Here is a 24,284-nt window from a genome sequence, read left to right on the forward strand (position 1 = left end):
AAGCCATCCATGGCAGACCAACAGCTAATATAAATAGAGAAAAAATGAAACTTTCACTCTCAAATCAGGTACAAGACAAGGATGTCTTCTAACACCACTTCTCTTCAATATAGTTCTGGAATCATTAGCTAGAGCCATTTGACAAGAGAGCGAAATAAAAGGAATAAGAATAGGTAAAGAAGAAGTTAAACTATCATTATTTGCAGATGACAAGATACTCTGACTCGGAAGACCCAAAAAACTCCATCAAGAAGCTCCTAGAATTAATAAACAAATTCAGTAGCCTAGCAGGATACATAGTAACACCCAAAAATCAACAGTATTTCTCTATACAGATAACAAACTCACCAAGAGAAATCAGAGAAACAATACCCTTCAAAAAACATTAAAAAAAATGAAATACTTAAGAATTAATCTAATAAAGGAAGTAAAAGAGAAAATTACAATACTCTGAAAAAAGATGTTGAAGAGGATTTCGGAAAATAGAAAGCTATTCCTTGTTCCTGGACAGGAAGAATAAACATTGTGAAAACGGTCATACTTCAAAACTTGCTATACAGATTTAATGCAATCCCCATCAAAATACCATCAATGTATCTCACAGAGGTAGAGAAAACATTTCTAAAACTTATTTAGGACCAGAAAAGACCTAGAATAATGAAGGCAATTCTGGGTAAGAAAGGAAAGGCAGGAGGCATTATAATCTCTGACTTGAACTTATACTACAAAGCTGTGATAAAATCAGCATAATACTGGCAACAAAACAGACCCTAGGATGAATGGAACATATTAGCAGATGCAGATGCAATACCAAAAACACTCAACCATCTTATCTTTGACAAAACAGCCAAATATGTTCACTGGAAGAAAGATAGCCTCTTTAACAGTGATGGAAAAACTGGCTCTCTACATGCCAAAAATTAAAACTAGACTTGGGTCTATTGCTATGCACTAGACTAAAGTCAAACTGTATTAAAGATCTAAATGTTAAAACAGAAACAAAGGGCAGGCAAGATAGCTCAGTGGACTAAAGAGCCTGCTTAGGCAAGCTCAGGCACGTGCAGGGACCTAGGTTTGATCCCTAGCACCACATGCCACACTAGCCCCACCCCCTGGGCAGTCTGAACCTTCCACGAAGTCTGGGCAAAGTGGGACAAGCCTGTAATCCCAGAGCTGGGGAGTCTGAAAAATAGGAAGATCACTATGAATCCGAGCTTTATAGTGAGATCCCGTAACAAGCAAATACATTAAAATAATTAATTAAAAAATAAAACAGAAATACTGAATCTACCAGAAGAGAAAATACACAGAAATCTTGAAGATATATTAGCAGTTCATGATAAAAAACCAAATTGTATGGGAAATATTTCAAAGAATCAACAACTGGGGTTTCATTTTATTGAGAAGTTTTTGCAAGTCAAAAGATATCACAATGAGTAAAGACAACCCACAAATTGGGAAAAAAATCTTAACCAACACTCACTCAGACCAAGGTCTTCTATTTATAATATATAACAAAAGCTAAAAAACATTAGGGCCCTGAAATTTAAAGACCCAATCCAAAAATGGGTATCTGAGATTAATACAATCTTGTCAGAGAAAGAAATACAAATGACAAATAAATACATGAAAAAATGGCCATTTGAGGGGGCTGGGGACATGGCTCAGTGGAATAAGCGCTTCCCTGGCAAGCGCAAGGGCCTGAGTTCAATCCCTGGTTCCGCCAAAATAATAATAATAATAATAATAATAATAATAATAATATAAAGTAAAAAATGGCCATTTGAGAAATAGAAACTAAAATAACATTGAGATACCATCTCACCCCAGAAAGAATGGCTATCATAAATCAACTAATAACAAATGCTGGAGAGGCTGTGGAGAAAAAGGAACCCATCTCCACTGCTGGTGGGAATGCAGACTGGTAAAACCACTATGGAAATCAGTCTGGAGACACCTCAAAAAACTAGGACTGTAAATCCTATTCAACTCAGCTATTTCCCTTCTGGGTATTTTCCCAAAAGATCAGTAATCTGATGGGCTGTGGAGATCGCTCAGTGGAATAAGCACTTCCCTGGCAAGCGCAAGGGCCTGAGTTCAATCCCTGGTTCTGAAAAAAAAAAAAAAAGAAAAAAAAAAAAAGTCCTTTCCTACCATAGTGATATATGTGTCACCATGCTTACAGTAGCATAATTTGTCATAGCCAAATCTTGGAAGCAACCAAAATGTCCATCACTTGATCAATGGATGAAAAAATGTGGTATTTTTAGGCAATGGAGTATTCTTCAACTATAAAGAAAAACAAACTCAAAGCTTTTAATAGGTAAGTATAACTAGAGGCTATACTCATAAGTGAAATAAATCAGACCCAAATATGTAAATATTGTATTGTGTCTGTTGTGTCACAACTTGATAGAATAAATAAAACCTGAAAGTTATCATAGATATAGTAAAATGAAAAGGAAGTGAATTTAGGGTTTGAACAATGATGATAAGGGAAAGGGGAAAAGACAGAAAAAATTAAGAGGGAAAAACATATAAATATATATACAGGATGGCTGAATGATTTCAATAATGATTTCCATGAGTTCGTTGAAAATAGCAGTTAATGTTTAGAATTGTCACTTTGACTAACTCTGTATGCTTCTATCTGTGATCTAAGCAACTACAAAGAGGACAGCAATGTGCAATACAAAAACCATGGTTGAATATCTCTCATCTTGATCTTCTAAATATGCACCATTTCTAATGTCATATCAATTATTATAAATACTCTTTAAAATAAAATTTTTAAAAAGTAAAATAATGAAAAATAATTGAAGTTTATTGAAATCAAGTGTTAATATTCAATTATTTGTTCAATCTACTATACCTATATCTGTTAATCTGGGAAGAGATTTTATGATTAAAATAGGCAATATAACAACTATTGTTAATTTGCTATTCTTTTTGAAAATCTGCAACATATGTACTTTTATATGTTATCCTGTTTCTGTCTTTGTTTCTGCTTTTGTTTTCACTCTTCAAAACAAAATCAACATCTTTGTTGTATCTTCTAGAGTACTCATTAACAAAATACAAAAGCTACATAGAAAATTGTTAAATAAAGGAATTAAAATGCTACCCTACTGGAAAAACTGGACATTCACATACAAATTGATGAGTATATTCTTCCTTACATCTTACACAAATTTAACAAAAATTAACCCAACAAACTAAACATAAGGGCCTACACTATAAAACTATTACAAAAAAACAAAGAAAAAACTATAAATATAAAGATGACAATGATTTTGGAAATGATGCCAAAATTACAAGCAGCAAAACAAAAAATTAAGATGTTGAATCTTGTACAGCAATTAACCACTGGGAGGAATGTATGCAATGTGTTAATTATTGAAACTGTCCTACCAATTTGATTTTAAACTGTCTCATTGCTATTTATTTATCAATAAAATTATGGGAAAAAAAGAAATTAAAAACCTACTGTTCATGAAGGAACAATATCAACAGGTTGAAAATTTACTTCCAAACTTGAGGTAAACATTGGCAAATCACACCACTGATAAGTGTCTAAAATATACAATACATAAAAAATTCTTGTAACTCAAAATCACAAAGGAAACTATTTAATCAACAATAGTCAAAAGACTTGATTGAATAAATTCAAAATGATGTCACAGCTAATAAGCACATGAAAAGATGATCAAAATCATCACTATGAAATGCAAAGCAAAACAGCAATGAGATGCTACTGCACACTTATCTGGATGGCTCTTAAACTTAAAAATTTTGAATTGTGAGGAGTTGTGAAGATGCGAAGAAAATGCAACCATCATACACTGCTGGTGGAAATATAAAATGGGACAACCACTATAGAAATTAATACATAAGAGTTCTCCAAAAATTAAACAGAATTAGCATAAGCTCTAACTGTACTTAACAGTATATCACCAAAACAAGTGAAAACATGGAATCTAAATAAATACGTGCACAGTCATATTCATAGCAGCATTATTGACAATGAACAAAATAAAAATGTGACCTAAGTTTTGATATATAAATGGAGGAAGAAAATATAGCACTGTACGATATAATACTATTTAAGCCTCAAAAGGAAGACACTTTCATGTATTACATAACACTGATAAACCTTTGAAGACATTATGCTGTGATATAAGCCAGTGGATAATTATATGATTCCATTTACATGAAATCCCTAGAGTAGATAAATTCATTGTGATCATATAGAATGGTGGATGCTAGGTGCTGGGAGAAGAATATGGGTGTTAGTGTTTAATAAGTACAGAGCTTCAGTTGGGGAAGATGAAAAGTTCTAATGATAAATGCAGGCATTGGTCACATAATAATAGAAAAGCACTTAATATCACTGAACTGAATACTTAAAAATGTTGAAGATGGTAAATTTTATACACATCTACAACACAGAAAAAACGGGATCAGAAAACAGAAAACATTTAGCACTTTCTCAAAATATTGAACATGAGTTACAATATAAATTCATAATCCTATTAGGCCTATACTGATCAAATAAGAAGATATTTCTGTACAAAACATAGTAGAGAAATGTTCATAGCAACATTCATAGTACTCGAAAGATTTGTAAAACGCCCATCCATCAACTAATGAATGGGTAAACAAAAGTCATCCATACAGCGAAATATTATTTAGCAATAAAAATAAAGGACTCACATACTACAAAATGTATAAACCTTGACAATATTAAGTTACAGGAAAGAAGCCATTCACAAAACATCACAGTTACATGATTTTAATCAGATAAATGTTTTACATAAACAAAAATGTAAGTAAAAGGAAAATGGAAATGGCTGTTAAAGATTTAGATTTCTTTTTCAGAACTAAAAATATTCCACAATTGACAGTGGTGATGGTTCTATAACTCTGAACATCTTAAAAACTGCTAAAGTATACACTTTAAATGGAAACTTGTATAAATGATTTCTACCTCAATAAAACTTTAAATTTTAAAAAAAAGGGTGAAAGATAATTTCAGCAAAAGTTTCAGTCTCCTCAGTATAGTCACACCATATCTATAGTACTGCCTTAAATTCCTATTGTATTTAAAGAAATATGCAAAATATGAGCTAATCTTAATGATTTTCTTGAGTTTGTTTACTTTGACTGAGTCACTGATATGAATAAATCAAAGAAATTATTAAATTTAACTCATAAATATGGCTCCCTGAGTAGAAACAAAAATTTCAAAGTTAGTTGCCAAATGTCCCTCAATTGACCCTGAACTGATTACTCACCCTTTTAGTTAAAACCTTTGTGATCTCTACTTCCTGAGTGTAGGCAGAACCTGTCACTTGGTTCTAATCAATAGAATATAGTGAAGTGAACAGTATTCACTCTTATGATCAGAAATAGGTTAAATTGTGCATAATATCCTCACTCTTTGAATCCATGAAATAATAAATAATGGTAAGCAAGGTAGTTTTAAGCAAGGAAATTTGTGGTAATTTGTAATATAGCAACATATAACTAATGTAAATTAAAAGGCAATCATGGATATAAAAATTATTTTCAGCATTAATTTTTAACCTCCTATAATCTAATTTATCTTCAGCCAAACTATTTCCAGATGAAATTTACATTCCTTCTCATAATTAATCTCTCCTCCAATTTCTTCCTTCTTTTCTCTCTTCTACTTTCTCTTCTTCCCTTAACCCCTTTGCTGCTGCCATTTTTCTTTCTTTTGTAACAGAAGTTTTATGTCAGACTGCTTCCTTTTGGAACACTTCAACAGAATTCCAATTAGATTGTTTAAAGTCTCTAAAATAATATTCTTTTGCTGAGGTTCCATGGCGAATATGACTACTCTTTTTTACTTTTTAGTTTCTAGTGGTGAAGCTCCTCTTTTTTTCTTTTTCTTTTTCTTTTTTTTTTTTTTTTTTTTGTACTAGAGATCGAACTTGGGACCTTGGGCTTGCCAGGCAGTCACTTATCCCCCTGAGCTATATCCCCAGCCCCATGAAATTTTCTTTAAAAATAAATGGAAAAATAGAAATAATCTGTAAATAATTTAACTGCTTCTGTAGCCAGTTGTAATAAGGTATAAATAATTCATTTCAGTGCCTTCATATTTGTGCATATATGTTTATCATGTAGGCAACATCTTATTTTTAAGTAATAACAATTCTTGTCAGTGTAAATTCTTTTTAAACACTGAGAACAAATACATTGGCTATTTCTTAGTTTTTATTACTTTTCTTTGGGACTGCATTTCCCTACAATTACTTAAGAGCATCCCCAGCATTTCGGCTGCAGGTTTTATAGCATACTCAGTAATTCAAAATGGCCTACCATTAGATCACATCAACTGGCTGTGAAGTGGCCACTGGACAATATAAATGAAATTGTTACTTTTCCATCGGATCTTATAGTCGATGGAGGCCCTGAAGCTAGAAAGAAGGGAAAGAAGGGAGTCAGAATAATTTAGCAGCCATTTCCTGGTTTCACATAGAAAGTCTGTGAAGCTAAAGCCAAAAAGATGACAACAGATCATGATACAGAGTGAAAAAGATCTGATGACAAACCCTCAAATTCTATTCCTTGAGGTTCCCAGAGCTAAAAGGTATCTGAAGCTCATTCATAATTCTGGAGAATTCCTTAGTTATAAAAGCCAGTCAAGTCTAATTTTCTTTCTAAACTAGCCTGAATTAGACTTATAACCCTGAAAACAAATAACTCAACTAAAATGGTACATTATTTCCTGAAAGGATTTATTTTTCCATTTAAAAATGTATTTACTTTATCACTGATGGCTAAAAAACAAATACTGTAAATATTAATAGAGTACAATGCAATGTTTCAACAATGCACGTATTACATCAAGGTTAAATCTTTTTAAAAATATTTATCTCTGCAACACAAATGATTTTTTTATAGCTAAAACTTTCAAATTTTTTCTAGGTTTATCTATAATTACTGTACAACAGCATATGAGAGCTTATTACTCTTTCTTATTTATAACTTCCTACCTACTCCTCAAGCATTACCATTTTCCTCTGTTGACCCCATTTTCCCTGGCCTCTACTAAGTAGCATTCTGTCACTTTGTATGAGATCAACATTTCAGATTCCATATGAGTGAGATCATCTGGTACTTGTCCTTGTGTGCTTAGTTTTAAAATAAAATTTTAAGTAAAATCTTAAGATAGTGATTTCCAGGTATTTCATTATTGTCACAATATAAATAATTTCGGGCTAGGGAAGTTGCATAGCAGCATAAGTACCTTCCTGTCAAGTACAAGTTCTGGGGTTTGATCCCTGGTATCATAAAAAACACAAAACACAAAACAAAACAAAAGTAACAAGTTCATTCTTTTCATTTCTGGATAGAGTATATCCTGGGCATATGTGCCATATTTTCTCTATCTACTCATTTGTTAATAAGCACTTAAGTTACTTCCATTTTTTGGCTGCTGTGAATAGTGTTGTAATAAACACAGGACTGGAGATGTCTCTAGGGCAGACATTTCTTTTCCTATGTAAATGTACACAGTAGTGGGACTGCAGGAGCATATAGTAGTTTTCCTCTTATATTTTTGAAGAATTGTCATATTTTATCCCACAATGGCTGTATTAATTGGCATTTGAAACAACAGTACACTAGCATTCTCTTTTCTACAGATCCTTGCCAGAATTTTTTTACCGTTAGTCTTTTTGACAATAGTCATTCTTTTCTAGGATGAGGTGATATCTCACTGTGGTTTTGACTTCATTGCCTTAATTATTGTTATGAGAATTGTTTAATGTACTGATATTATTTCTATGTCCTCTTTGCTAAGTCTAATATCAATTACTCATTTTAACAATAATATATTTACCGTTTAGTATTATTTTAGGAGCTACTTTTATACTCTCAATACCAATTCCTTTTCAGATGTATAGTAAATAAATATTTTTCCCATTCTTTTTGTCATTATGCTAGCCACCTTTCTATCCATGTAACAAAATACCTCAGGAAATAAATACATTTAAAGGAGGAAAGGTTTATTCTGTCTCAAAGTTACAGCATTTTCAGTTCATAGCAATTTGGCACAGCAACTTGAGGCCTGTGGTAGGGAAGTACATCACAGAAAAAGAACAAAGTAAAGAACATTTGCTCATCTCATGGTGGCCAGGAAGGAGAGAGAAAGCCTTTGCTGGCAGGCTTCTTCCTTCTTCTGCTGTGTTACCTCTGGGTTCCAGTCTACTGGATCATCCATCTACATTCAAGCTGGGTCCTCTCCTTGAGTTTACTGTCTCACATGACAATCATCTCTGGAAATTCCCTGACCAATATACTCAGATGTATGCTTTACTACCTAGGTGTTTCTCAATTTTAATAAGCTTGACAATCAAGACCAACTGTCATAGGAGTTCCTCTACTTTCTCACTTATTTCCTTTTATAAACAGAAGCTGCTTAGTTTGATATAATCCAAACTTTGTTGTTCGTTTACTTTTTGGCTTTTTGCTTGGTCTTTTCAAGTCTTCTATAAAAAATACTTGTCCATTCAAATGTCCTTAGTAACTCCCCTATATTTCTTCTAATTACTAATGACTTAATAATTTCAGGTCTTACATGTAAAGTGTTTAATGCATTTTGAGTTGGTTTCTAGCTTCATTCATCTGCATGTAGATGTACAACTTTCTCAGTACCATGTATTGAAAAAAAAACCTGTCTTTTCTCCAATAAGTATTCTTTTTGTTTTTTTAAGAACAGAAAATAGTGGTAGAAAAAAAGACAGCAGTAGAAACAATACAAAATTTCACTAAACAAAGTAATAAGAATTCAACAAATGGTTGCTGTATTGCATGATGTTATCTTCAAATTAGTTCCATCTGTTCAGGTTACTGGATATAAACATGCAAGATTGGCTTAAAAAAAACAATAACAAAAAGATTGTAAGAAAGTCAAAAGAAAAAGAATAAAATGAAAAAAAAATTAAGCATTAACTGTTCTTTTAAAAGACCAGCAGAAACAGGCAATACAATTATCCAAACAATTCTGTACATATACCTAAATATATTTTTCCCTCCTTCCTTTGTCCTTTTCCTCATCACAGTTTTTCCTTCTCCAATGGGTATTCTTAACTTTGTTAAGTCATTTGGCTACTGATGTGCACAGTGGCACCCATCTGTAGTGTCAGCTACTCAGAAGGCTGAGACAGCAAGGTTGTGAGCTCCAGGCAAACCTGAGTAACTCAGGGAAACCTTGTCACTAAATAAAAAGGTCAGATATGTAATCCAGTGCTAGAGTACTTGCTAAACTTGTATGAAGCTCTCAATTGAATTGGGGGAAAATGAAAAAGGAAAATAAAATATCTAGTTTGCTGTAGATGTATGGGCATATTTGTAGGTTTCCCATTCTGTTCTACTGCTTTATGTATCTATTTTTATGCATGTTGGTTTTGGATTTGGATTTTTTAAACCTGGAATTAAATTTGTGGCCCCATGTTTGTTAGGCACTGTGTGACTGAGCTATAGACCTGGCCCTGTGTGCTCTTTTGATTACTCCATCTTCTATTGTATTTTAAAGTCAAACAGTACAATACCTTCTGCTTAATTCTTTTTGCTCACGCTTACCTTGGCTATTCAGATTTCTTTTTTGTTCCTTAGAAATATTAATTTTTTTTCTGGCATTTAATTTTTCATAGCTATTTTTGTAGGGTTTGTATTGACTCTGGAGGTATTGTGGGGTAGTATGGACATTTTAGCAATATTGACTCTTCCTGCTCATGGATACAGTACATCTTTCATTTTTTATGTTCTCTTTCATTTCTTTCATCTATGTCTTATAATTTTCATTATAGAGATCCTTTAATCTCTTTACATAATCTTATTTCTAGGGTTTTGTTTTCTTCTTCTAGTTACTCTAATTGGAACTGTTTTCTTGATTTCATAAAAATCACTACTGGTATACAGAAACAATATTTTTCTGCATGTTGTGATGGTATCCTGCAACTCTGCTGAATTTGGTTATTAATATGAATAATTTTTGGTGTGGTTTGGGATTTTATATGCATATATCGTATCATGACATCTATTAACAATGAAAAGTTGACTTCTTTTTCAATTAAAATTCCCTATATTTCTTTCCCTTGCCAGTCTGCTTCGGTTAATTTCCATAGTATGTAGAATATAAATGATAAAAGAAATCATTTTTTTTTGCTCAACATCTTAGAAATATTCCTATTTTCCTACCATGAGAACAAAAGAAATATAAGAGATAAAGGAGCAAGACAAATTATCTTTACTTTCAGCATATATTACCCTTTATATGGAAAATCCTAAAAACTCCACCAGAAGACTCTCAGGCTTGATAAAGAAATTGAAGAACATGGTAGAATATAAAATAAACAATAAATGGTTTACCTATACACCAGTAATGAACCAGCCACAAAAGAAATAAAAAAAAATACCATTCACGGTAGCTTAGAATGAATTAATGAGTTAGCCAGGAATAAACCTAGCCAAGATGATTAAAAGCTACTACAATGAAAGGACACTGCAGAAAGAAATTGAAGATGACTTTGGAAAATGAAAAATTTCTCTGGTTCATGGACTGGCAGAGTTAATACTGTTAAAATGGTTGTGTTACCAAAACCAATTGGAAAAAAAAAAAAAACCAACCAAACAATCAATATGCTTCATTCTTTAAAGAACTAAGAAAAACCATCCTAAAAGCCACATTAAAACACAAAACATCCAGAATAGCCAAAGAAAGCAATGCTGGAGGCATCTCAACATCTGATTTCAAAACACAAAAAAGCCACAGGGAAAAAAGAAAAAAGTGTTGCATCAAAAACAGACATGTAGACCAGTGGAGTAGAGGACACAGAATTAAACGAAGAATTTACAATGATGTCAATTTTGATGAAGTGGCCAAAAACATACATTAAAGAAAAGACAACTTCTTTTAAAAAGTTGGGATATTAAAAAAATTAGGAAAATTGGACATCCATATGCAGATCAAAACTAGAACTTTTATCTTTCACTCTGTATTAAAATGAAATTAAAATGGATACAAATATAGAATTGGATACTGCTAGAAGAAAATATAGGATGAAAATTCAAAACCATAACATACAAATACATCCTCAATAAGACTCGAAGAGCACATATCGAGAATCAACAATAGAACTACCTCAAACTGAAAAGCTTCTACACTGCACAAACAAACAAAACAAAAGACAACCTCAGATGGAGCACTACTAGAGGCTATACTCATAAGTGAAATGAATCAGACCCACATGTGTAAATATCATATTGTCTCCCTAGTGTATGGACTTGAATGAATAAATAAAACCTGAAAGGTATAAAAGATAAAATAAAACAGAAATAAGCTGAGCTTTAGGATTAAACAAGATGAGAGAAAGGAGAAAAGATAGGAAAAAAGGAAGCGGGGGGGGGGACATGCAAGTGTATGGACAAGATGGCTGAGATGACTGTGCTAATAATTTCCATCAGTTTTTTTTTAATAGCAGTTAATGTTTAGAATTTTCACCTTGACTAACTCTGTAAGCTGATATGGGTGATCTGAACAACTACATCAAGGACAGAAATGTGCAATACAAAGCCCATTATGAATACCTCTCATCTTGGTCTTCTAAATGTGTAATGTTTCTAATGTCTTACCAATTATTATACTCTTTAAAATAAATTTTTAAAAGACAAAGAAATTTAGATTTCTTGAAAGCAAGCATCAATATGCAATTATTTGTCCAATCTTGTATAATATATCTGTTAATCTGAGTAAGAGATTTGACAATAAAAATGGATAATAGAACAACCATTGTTAATTAGCTATTCATATTTTGAAAATCTCTTACATATGTATTGTACATTACCATGTTTCTATATTTTTTCTATTTTCTGCTTCTGTCTTTACTCAAGATAAAATTAAATTACATTATAAAACTAAATTAAAAAATAAAAATGTAGATTTTAAAATAGAAAAAAAGCAGAAAAATAATTTCAAGTTATTTTACCAATAGAACATTAATATCTGAAATAGAACTAAAATGTAACAATAAAACCAAATAGTCCAAATCAATAATTCCTCCTTAAGGGCCAGCCAAATAGCTCAGTGGATTAAAGTGCCTGCAAGCAGGCACAGGGGTCCAGGGATACCCAGCCTGCCACGCAGGTCCCACCCCCGGGGGCGCACTGAGACAGCAATTAAGACTGGGCTTGGTGTCATGTGCCTGTAATCCCAGCTCTTGGGAGGCTTAAACAGGCAGATCACTATGAGTCCAGTCTAGTAGTGAGACCCTGAACACTATAGACCTCACCCCCCCAAAAAAAATTCCTCCTTTATTTCTGTCACTATGAATTTCCTTCTCTTTTTGTTGTATTCCATGATTTATGTTATTCTGTATCTCCATTTTCATTTGTTTGAAATCTTTTTTAATCCTCTGAATTCCTTCCTAAACCACTAGTTGTTCAAAAGTGAGTTGTTTAATTTCCATGTGTTTACACTGTTTCCAGCATTTTTATTACTGACTTTTGTAACACTAATCCAAAATGATATTTGATATGATTTCAACTTTTAAAAATCTGTCAAGATTATGGGTGTGTCCTAATCAAATCATCTACCCTAGAGAATATTTATTCCATATGCTAAGAAAAATGGACTTGAGCCATCGAGATAGCTCAGCAGACTAAATGCCTTCTTAGACAAGTGTAGGGACTGGGATCAATCCCTGGCACCACATACCACGCCAGCCTCGTGCCTGGGCACGCTGAGTGGATCATAGAGTCAGGACGTGGTAGCATATGCCTGTAATTCCACAACTGGGGAGGCTGAAAACAGGAGGATCACTATGAGTCCAAGTTGAGTAGTGAGACCCTCTGCCAAATACATAAAAATAAATAATAATGATAATAATAATAATAATAATAATAATGAAAAATGGACTGTAACAGCTCCCAAGTTCACTGCTGCTCAGCCTGAGGTTGCAGACTGGTCTGGCCCTCAGTGACTATTCAGCAGTTCCCTGTGAAGACTGCAGTGTTCAGCCAGCCACAGAAGACTGGTCTACAGCCACCACTGCACAGGCCACTGGATCGGTAGGAACCACCACTGAGAGGTCTCAAGCAGCTCTGCAGACTCTTAAGCAAAATGGAAATGAGGTTCATGAAAAATAAAACACAATTTCTTAAAAAGAAAAAAAACCGAGGATTTATAAGTGAAGTATGTAATTTCTATTAGGTCCATTCTAGATCAACTCAACTGTGTTGAATCTTTTCTTTGATTTTTATGTTTAGTTATCTACCCACTGATGAAAGTAGCCTATTACAGTCTCCAAATATTTTTATAGTGGTCTCAATATCCATGATTAGGACTATTAATATTTACTTTGTAGTGTATGTTTAGGTGCTCAGATAATGGATACATATTTAGAACCTTACTTCTTTCTAAAATGAGTCCTTTATAATTCTATCATGACTTTCCTTGTCCTATTTTATTGCTTTTAATTTAGACTGCATTCTATGTGATATATGTATGGCTAGCCCAAGCTCTTTTGGGATTCCATTTACATACAGTATCTTATTCCATTCCTTCATTTTCAGTATATATGTGTATTGTGAAATAAAGTAAGTTTCCTGCAAGAAATATGTACTTGAATCTTTGATGTTGATATATTTGCTGTATAGGTAATTATTGATCAATAGTAGTCATTTGTAATTTTTTACTGTTATTGTTTGGCTGCAAAACATCTTTTGATTATAGCATATTGTTTTGAAATGACAACAGTGTAAAGTGATCATAAATAGAAACAAATAGAAAATATCCAAGTAAACTCTATACTTTCACTCAACTCCTCTCCACATTTTGAATTTTTCATGCTCCACTTTATACCTTGGTATATTGCCTAAATATAGTCATAATTTCTTTTAATATTTTTTATTTGTAGTGTTCACACTAAAAAGTATGAAGTCTCAGTACATATAACATTTATAATATTAGAGTGTCCTGAATGTGTTTTGTTTATGAATGTCTTTATCTTGCCTTTATTTCTAAAGTACAGCTTTGCTGGGTACAGTATTTCTGGTTGATAGTTTTTGCTTTTGTTTTCCACTTTTGTTCTTTTAATATCTCTTGCCATCATCTCAGCCTGCAAGATTTCTCCTCCTAAGTCTGTTTTCAGGTGAATGGGGAGAAGTCTATGTATTGTTTTTTTTCCCTTGAAGTTTTGAGGATTTTCTCTTTGTCCTTTATCACAGGGGGTTTGTATATAAGATTATGGTACACTTTGCGAAGTTTAATCTAACTGGTGGCCTCTGACCTTCTAATACCCGGATATCTAAGTATCAGAAGTTTTTAATTCCAATTTTAAAATAAATTTTCTACCTTTTTCATATTTTCATGTCTTTCTGAATCTCAACATTGCAAGTATTTGCTCTTTTAGACCTATTGTAATGTTCATTTAAGCTTTCTTCATTCTTCATTCTTTCTTTTCCAACTGTGTTGTCAAATATCTTCCTGAACTCACTTGTTTGATAACACTGCTGTTGAGGCTTTTTATTTCATTTTTTAATTTCCTTGAATATACTTCCTAGCTCAAGGATTTTTAAAAATTGTTTTCATCATTTTCTTACTGTTTCTGATTTTTCAAGTTCAGTGAATTTAAAATAACTATTTCAAACTATCATAACATTAACCCATACTGAATATTATCTAGCCAGTATCTAGTACCTAATTTTGAATATTCAGAGAAGTCTTGGTTTTTTAAAAGCTGTTGATGCTTGTGGGCATATGATAACTGGGCATTAAGGAATTAGATATGCATCCCTCCTACTCTTGATGACTTTAAGTGTGCCTATCTGTCCAGAAATTCTAAGGAGACTACTTGCTTTCTGAGCTTGCAGTCAATTCTACTATTTCAGCAATGAATGGTGCCCTGGTCCATATTTTCCAGGAGTCTGCTCCTATGTTGTCACTATTATAGTACTAGGCAATCCAAGCTTAGGTGTATCCCAAATACACTATTGACAAGCTGTTCAAATGAAGCAGGAGAGTACCTAGAAAAAGCAGCTTGTCTCACAAGCCTCTAACTTGGACTTGGGAAGTTACACATCTCTTAGTCATAGTTACTGCCCTGTGGTGAGCCACTGAGGGATTTTACCTGGCTCTGCAAAGAGTCACCATGGATGAGCCAAACCCAGGCAACTATGTCATGCCTGTAGCTATCAATAAAACTAAGCTGTGTCACTGAACTCTGAGCCCACAGCCTGCCAACACTAGAATCCTGGTAGGGCCAACTTCATAGTATTATTGTAGGTGGACTCGAGGCCTAAGACTGCTACAACCAGTCACAGGTGATCTTGCTAGAATACAAGTTGGACTGTTGGGACTACTTGTCTTCCCCTAGAACTATAGCTATTCCAGAGTGCATCTGTAGGCAGGTCTAGAGATGGTAACCGATATGATCTGTCCAGTGTTAGTTATTACCATGCCAGCATTAGGTTCTTGTGCTTACTAGCCAGTCCTCCTATTGAATGGTGTCTTGCAAAGAGCAATGCTACCTGAATTCAGGGCACTATAGATAATGTGAGTCTCTTGGCTACCTATATGGATGGTAAGCTGAGTCACACATGAATGTCATAGGGGCCTGTAAAGCCTTATAAAAAGGATGAATGTGCTCCATGTTCACTCCAACATTGGTGACAGCACTTATCTAGAGGCTCTGTGAACCCAAAGTTGCACATGAGATCATCAGTTTCTTCAGGGTAGTGATTCTCTATAAGACAGCGTGGCACAAAGCTCTAAGACAAATCTCTGTACTTTCATATTCTGCTTCCCAGCATGTAGAATCTCATTTGTCACTCTTCCTCCCAGGTTTGGAGGAAGGTGGTAGTAGTTACAGTTAGTCATCTGGTCTAATGATGTTTCAGTGCCTGCATTCAGGGAATTAGCCTGGCAGTAGGGATTATGGGACTTTGCTCAGCACTGGGTTTTCCATGTTGGATGTGGTACTGTGTTTTAAGTCTAGGGTCCAGGCTTAATTCCTCTCCCTTTCAGAAAATCAAGTCTTCTTATTCCACACTGGGTTGTTTGTGGTTGGGGGAAAGGTGGAATGAGCAACTTTTTCTTTAATGCCTTCTTTTTTTAAATTAACTATATTGAAAATCAATAATTACATATCATATTAAAATTGCAGACAAACACTGAAATGTGAAAGATACAAGATGTAGAAGAGTGATTTTTAGAGAAATATTTCTGAAATGAATACATCGCATGAGATTAACAGATTCACACTGTAAATAAATTAAATACAAACTTAAATGAATATAACAATAAAAACTGTTCAAAATAAAAATGAAGAAATCACAGATCAGTTATATAATAGTTCACTCTGTCAAAATCAAGAAACTTATATTCATATAATTAGAATTCTCAAAGTAGAAAGGGGTAGGCAATAAATACTTAAAGATTTAAAATTTCTGAATTTAATTGAACTTATAACACCACATTTCCAAGAAAAATGAACCTTTTGCACAAGAAATTTGAATAAAACCATACCAAGATACACAAAAATGAAATTGTCCAAAACTTATTGTAAAGAAAAAAAATCATTAAAGCATAGCTCTGGAAGAACAAAATTAAATAGCATCTTATTCCACATTAGAAAGAAAAAAAAAGAGACCAAGTGTGTAAGAAACTAAAGGACTGAAAGAAAGAAAAAAGATCTGTCCTCTCTGAATTTTATACTTAGCAGTTATACAAACTTGAAATATTCTAATACCTCCAGACATAGCATATAGGAAATAACAAAGAGCATAATTGAAAAGGCAAGAAAAGTTTGCAGTATGCTCCTGGATGAACAATAAAGGGCTCTCACAATGATAGTGATGCAGGATTAAAATATATTAGATGAACCCTTATTTAATAGGTAATTAAAGATTTCTATGAAACATTACCAATCTTATGTTGGGTTTTACACATATTTTTTTCCATATATGTGCATATGTAGGTGTGTATAAAAGACAGGGAAGAAGTAATATAAAGTCAACAGAAAATGGAAATAAACTTTTTAAAGTTTCTAATACTAGGTGAAGATATCATACAATGTCTTTTAAATAAATTGTAAGTCAAAGATATAGTATAAATCTTAAAACAAAATTAAGATTAAGCAATATTCAGAAAATAACTACTAATTAATTAACAATTAAATGTTTCAAAACAATTGAACTAAGAAAAAGTTTTCATGATAGTAAAGAAGTACTAAGAATAAAACATAAGATAAATACTGGAATGGCAAATGAATGACCAGCATTTTTAACAGTTTGGGGATAGGATATCACACAAAGTTCTAGTGTGTTGTGAACATGGATAATGTCCATGACACTTACTGGTGGCCAGGTGTCACTTCTGGGACTGAGCTACTGCTATTTCCTTGATATCCACCCTGTGGACCCAGTTGGATTCATGACCCATGGGGTGCAGAAGAAGTCCATTTGTAGAGTGTACTGGTGGAAATATTTTGCTGCTGTACACAAAAGAATAAATGATTGACTACTTCTGTATACCTCTTATTTGCCTGTGTTTGTTTGCCCTATTTGGTGGGTTCTTTCCATTCTCATTCATGGAATTGTGATCATTTTCCTTTCTCTAGAATATCGTTTAATAGTCTGTGTAGGCTTGGCTTTGTCATCATGAAATTCTTAAGTTGTTCTTTGTCATGGAAGTATTTCACTTCTCCATTATACTTGAAAGAGAGTTTTACAGGGCATATCAACCTGGGTTGAAATTGGTTTTCTTGCATTACTTGTATTACTTTGCTCCATGTTTTTCTTGACTTCATGGTTTGTGAATAGAAATCTTCCGTTATGGTTTACCTTTAAATGTGATCTGTTTCTTTAGAGGCTTTTAGTATACTGTTCCTGTGATGAATTTCTGGGACCTTGAATATTATATGTCTGGGTGTGGTTTTAATTGGGTGGATGTTATTTGGAGTTCTAAATGTCAGATTGTTGCCCCATATTTGGGAAGTTTTCTGCTATTACTTCTGCCCATATTCTTTTTATATCATTTGTATTAACTCCTTCTTTCTCATTGATGCCTATTAGTCTCACATTGTTCATAGTATATCTTTTCATTTTACTATACTAAAAGTAGGTAATACACACCCTCACTTGATTTTCTTAGTTGTTGCAAAGGTAATTTAGCTTAAGAGTAGCTGTTCAACTTGGTGTGCCTGTGGAGAGATATTTATCACAGGATTCTACTCAGATACCATATTGCTTCACCTTTCTATTCGTAACAGTTTTAGAATACTGAAATGGATACCTACACAATACAGAAGAAAACATATCCATCTTTCATGTTCTTGGTTATAGGAATTATAACTGATGACCCTATTTGCTAAAGAACGTAAGTATTGGGGCTGGGGAGATAGCTCAGTGGAATAAGTGCTTTCCTGGCAAGCGCAAGGGCCTGAGTTCAATCCCTGGTTCTACAAAAATTGAGCATATACTTTCAGGAGTATATGAAAATGAAGAAAGCTTTTAAAAAATAGTCACATCTCTGGGTTTATGAAGCTGTGCCAAAATACCAAAACACCAGTCCAGATAAAACTGTAGTATACCAATATATACTTTATAGACAAAAAAGTATATAATGTATTAAGGAAGAAAACAGAAACTGATTTAAAATGATGAAAAGTAGGTGTGGTGGCTCATACCAGTAATACTAGCATTTGGGAGGCTGAGATAGGAGGATGACCATGACTTTGAGGTCAGCCTGAACTCCATAGTGAGACTGTGTCTCAAAAAAGGGGGGAAAACCCCCCAAAACAAAACATGAAACATTATGCTTAGAGGTATTACTACAGACAAGACTTTTGGTAGCCGGCTTAGATTTAACAGAATTATTGACAGCAAAATGGAAAAAAAAATAAGAATATTGTTTAAAATATTGTCATTGGAAAATACATTTCTGTACTAAGTAAAATACATATACAGAGAAACAAAGGATAAAAATGCAAAGTCTTCTGTTTTCTTTAATAAATAGTAAAGGCCTCAAAGATATTATAAAACTGAATTTTTATACATAGTGCATTAAAAACATTAAGTAAATTCATCTACCTGAAAATGGGAATGTACAACAGAATGAGAATGTACAGTTCTGTGGGAAATAATCACTTCAGAACTCATGTTTATCTTATACTGTTTGGCATTTCAAAAAATTCAATTCACCATAGCAACCTGTCTTAACACCAATAGATAAGTACAGGCTATATTTAGAAATGACTGTTTTCCAGAAAGCAATCCTGCCTTTCCTTCATATTTAATGTCATAAACCAAGGGATCAAAATATCATTTAATCAGACTGTAGGGTGATGACTATGATTCAGAACCATCAAGAGAATAAAGTTTCCATTAAAAGTGGCAAAATTCATAAACTACACAAAAGTTAAGAAAATTTTTATGTCTACAAAGTGTAGAATTAGATATAACTATTTTAGCCTATTTAATATCTGGTCCTCAACATAAAATATCACTATTATTAACATCAAAACATGTTTCAACTAGCAGATTATTGCTGGTGTTTTTAGAAAAACTATGTTGCATACCTAAGCTAGTATCTAGTAATCAAAACATAATTTTCCCCCTAAAAGCAATTTTTGTACATAAGATATAATTAGTTTATTGTTGATATACATCAAGTCAAGCAATACACACCATGAAAATTAATTTATCAAAATGCAATGGTTGCAAAACTACCATAGACTTGCGTTTTTCATCGTTGTAGTAACAGGAAACAGACTTTGTGTTTTCAGTAACACAGTGGTATAAAGTTTACTTCACAATATATACCACAGTGTTGTAACACTGATGCATAACAAAACACCCTTTTTCCTTAATATCAACATGAGTTAGATAAAAGTCATTATTAAAGACGAGATGTATCTCTTGTTGGCCTTTTGGCTAAGATCAAGTGTAAAGATAAGATGCAAGTGAAGTTCAACTAAAAATACCAAGAACATGTATTAGAATGCTATGACATTATGCCCATCAAAGCTGCTATTATCAAAACAATAACAAGTGTTGGGAAAGACATAGAGAAACTGAACTCCTCATATATTGCTAGTGCAAATGCAACAATGTCCAGCTGCTATGAAGAGCAACATAGTCTTTTTTTCTGGACATATATCCTAATGAGTTATTTGCAACCCATGTTTACAGGAATATTAATTACAATAGCCAAAAGATAGAAGCTATTCAAATGTCCACTGATGGAAATGAAAGGAAAAACAAAACATGGTAGATACATATATTTCCCTATATGGCTAGGAGGAAGAAATTGCAAGTATCTGCATTCTGAGTTATACTTCTAGCACACAAAGATGAACAATTCCTCCATGAGCAATTCATCTTCTAACAGTCTTACCCAATACATATCAAAGATGGTCCTAAATTTTTCAGAACTTCTTCGTATATCTACAAAACCAGTCACATTCCTCACCACCCCTGCTACCAACAGAATCAGTACCATGAATACTAAGGATTTCTCTAACTTGCTGTCTTATGATTCTTATAAAGCTTTTAATAACACTTTATATGTATCATCTTAGTACAATTAATTATCAATTACAAATAAGGAATAAGAAATCTAAATCATGAACACTACAATGTTTTATATCTTATCTGTAGGATATAGTTGAAACTGTTTCTACATGTAGGGGATCATGGCTCTCAATTGGGTTAATTTTAGCCTAGCAAAGGAAGCTCTAGTTTAGTCTTTAATCCACGTTAGGGATAAGAGATAGTAAGGCAGAGTTAACCTTACATGACCCTCCTCAGAATGTGTTTAGAAAAGATAGGAGGCACCTGGACCAAATCAACAGGACCGAGGTTCAGTCTCAGGCAGCACATGCTGCGCCAGCCCTGCCCTCAGGGTGGCCTGACCTGGCCAAAAGGAAGGGCAGGGGGGATATAAATGGAGGACCATTTTGTAGTGAAAAAAAAATATATATATACAGATATATATATATATATATTATACAAATTAGGATATGCAGCTACTTTCTCTTAGTTCAATGAGAAAAAAGATTTGTACTCATAGTGTTTAGACAACATATCATGTCTGCATCTTGTACTATGAATAACTACTATGAAGACAACAATATGCAATGTATTAATTATTGCAACTGTCCTACTAACCTGTTTTGAAACTGTCTCATTGCTATTTCTTTCTCTATAAAACTAATTAATAAAAAAATATATGATCCTGCGTGAAATATGTCACTCCTTCACTCCTTCCACACCCTTGTTAAGGTGTTATAACTCTTTCACTCCTTCCACATCTTGTTAAGATGTTTTAAACATGAAAATGGTAAGAGGAAAACAGAACTAATTACAAAGAAAAAGACTATGGCTTTGAGTCAACAACCATGGTGTTATGGTTGCCCAGGAAACAAAGAAAGTATTTAAACAGAGACTAAGTAAAGCCATATTAATATGCTGAGCTGTAAAAGGCTTAAGTCAACAGCTTCTGACATTGCCAGTCCTTCGAAAAACCCGCTACTATTATGGACTAGTGGACTATATTGGAATATTTTGCTGAATTAATGCATCTAAAATATTTAAATGACAATGGAATACCCTTCTCTGACAAAACTAAACAAAAAAAGGGGATATAAATGAAGGACCATTTTGTATCTGTATATTCAAAATAGTTAAGATAGATATACAGCTACTTTCTCTTAATTCGGTGAATAGGAAGATTTGTTCTAATAGTGTTTGTGGACAGCATATCATGTCTGCATCTTGTACTATGAATAACCACTAAGAAGACAATAATATGCAATGTATTAATTATTGAAACTGTGCTAGTAATTGGTTTTGAAACTGTCTCATTGCTATTTGTTTCTCAATAAAATCATTAAAGAAATAAACAGAGACTAAACAAAGAATGAGGCTACACATTTTTTATCTGTAATCAGGAAGGGTCTGGTGGCTAGCCTTATCAATAAAGCTCTGTGTTTTCCTAATCTTATGTTCGACATGGAAATAATCTCACTGCTTCATACAGAAAACACAACTGAATATAATTTATAATAAAGTATCTTACACAAAATATCCTTTTGGCATACAATAATCTTTCCAGAGAAAATAGTATACATATTTGTACATTTTACATAGTGTGAGTTTTTCTACTTAAAGAGAAATACTAATCATATCATGCTAAGAATAACTTTATATTGATAAAACTATGTCACATATTAGATACGTATCTATAATGGTTATATGTCAAGTGAAATGGGACAACACTTTTCAATATGCTATCGAGAGACCATAACTGCCATAAGAGGTCCTACAACACAACATAAATTGATAAATTACACAAATACAAAGGGAATCAACTAAAAGACATTTATAATCATAAACAGAAGATGGCTACTAAAATAGTTGTTTATTGTAAAATTTAGCATTCAAATTATTAACACAAACAATTCATTAAGTATTAATTTGGTAAGTAAATCTTAGTTCCTCTGCTTGATCCTCCATTTATCATATTTTTCCCCATAGAATTCTTCCTTTAACAATGGCAATAAAATCTTTGGGGTATGTAGCCTTTAGTCTAAATCAGTGACAGTGAATATTTTAGAGACCACATTGGCCCGATTACAACTCAAAACTCACTTATTTTTCACAAACTACCAACAATGCAATTAAATCCAAGTGTTTGGTTATTGGGTCAAATTGGCTTGAGTGCCAACAGAGAGGTTCTGTATGCCCTCTGTGGCATGTGTGTCATAAGTTTACCACCACTGGTTTAGTTACTAAACTACAAAGTACTTATTACATTATCCATTAGCATGAATCAGATATTTCCTTTTTGACTTGTCAGGCAGTAAGCTTCTTATCTGGCTGTGATTACTTCTGGATTAAACATTGGCTAACACATGTGCAGTATGAATGATATGTTTTCTTCATATGCTTTGTCCAGAGAAAGTCTGTACTTGCTCATTTATCTGATTAAAATGCATACATATTACTCTAAGGGTTAGCAATGCATAGGTAAGAAGCACAGGTTTTTCTCAGCAAACTTTTTCCTCCTATGTTATTCTGTCTTCCCTTCTATTAGAATTAGTACTTGAAATATTTAATCCTTGTTTATCATAAATTCCCTTCAGTATCAGCAGCTCACACAGATGAATAATAATGCAAGCAAAAAAGGCACATTAAGATATAAAGCATTCATTCAGTACACACTTTATTCTATTAATTTTTTATTTAAGACATCTATAAAATAACAGTTATGAAATGTTAATAATCATTTTAATCTTAAATTATACCAAGTGACATTATTATTATTATTATTATTATTATTATTATTTTAATGTATCCAGTACAAGGACTAAGGGGTCTCACTACATAGCTTGGACTCACAGTTGTCCTTCTATTTTTCAGCTTCCCAAGCACTGGGATTATAGGTGTGTACCACTATGCCCAGTCTCATTCAGGGTCCCACAGGCAGGACCAGCACAGCATGCCAGGGATCAAACCCTGGTCCCTCCATGTGCCTAAGCAGGCACTTTAATCTGCTGAGGTATTTGTCCAGCCGGAAATTATTTTTTTAAGGAGATCAATTTTGTGAAAAAGGTATTTCCACATATAGCTTAGTCAACACTGCAACATAAACAATTCAACTTCTTATAAAACCATCTATAGCCATATGTATGAATCAATGAAAAGTAGTAAGGATTTATACCAAGAGTATGGGACAGAAGGAGGCCCCAGACTTTTTTTAAATTAAAAATCCACAAATATGAAGTATGTATTAAGGGATTATTTCAATAAGAAAGAAAATCAGAAGAAAACATTCACCATCACAACAAAGAATACATTATTTTTTTCATAGTGGGCATTTTTTTCTATATGTGATTTTACCAAGGAAGAAATATCTTCTAAAATGTAAATGTAAGTTAATAATAGTACAACTATTTCTAATAAAAACAATGAATTCTCTAAGATTAATATAACCATTATATGTTGCTAATACATACTAATAAAGAAATAGAATAAAGAAAGTTCTTTCCAAATCCAACTTGCTATAGTCAGAAACAATACTATTACCCCTGAAGTTTACCACTCTCACACACCAAAGTCCATGTGAAGAGACTGATCCTAAATAAAATGTCTGACTGTTTAAATGGATATTCGGAATTATTTTGCTAGCCAATGAAGTTATCTATGATGAATTTTTCTTAGAATACTAAGATAAAATTTATAATTTACAG

General features: G+C 33.0%; 1 protein-coding gene across 1 annotated transcript in view; it reads right to left on the reverse strand.

Annotated features, from left to right (window-relative positions):
* Gphn (gephyrin) overlaps positions 1 to 24,284 on the reverse strand; it is an 837,950-nt gene that overhangs the window by 589,363 nt on the left and 224,303 nt on the right. The window lies entirely within an intron of this gene.

Source organism: Octodon degus, unplaced genomic scaffold, assembly GCF_000260255.1.
Source record: "Octodon degus isolate 3935 unplaced genomic scaffold, OctDeg1.0 scaffold00007, whole genome shotgun sequence".
In the NCBI taxonomy this organism is placed as follows: Eukaryota; Metazoa; Chordata; class Mammalia; order Rodentia; family Octodontidae; genus Octodon; species Octodon degus.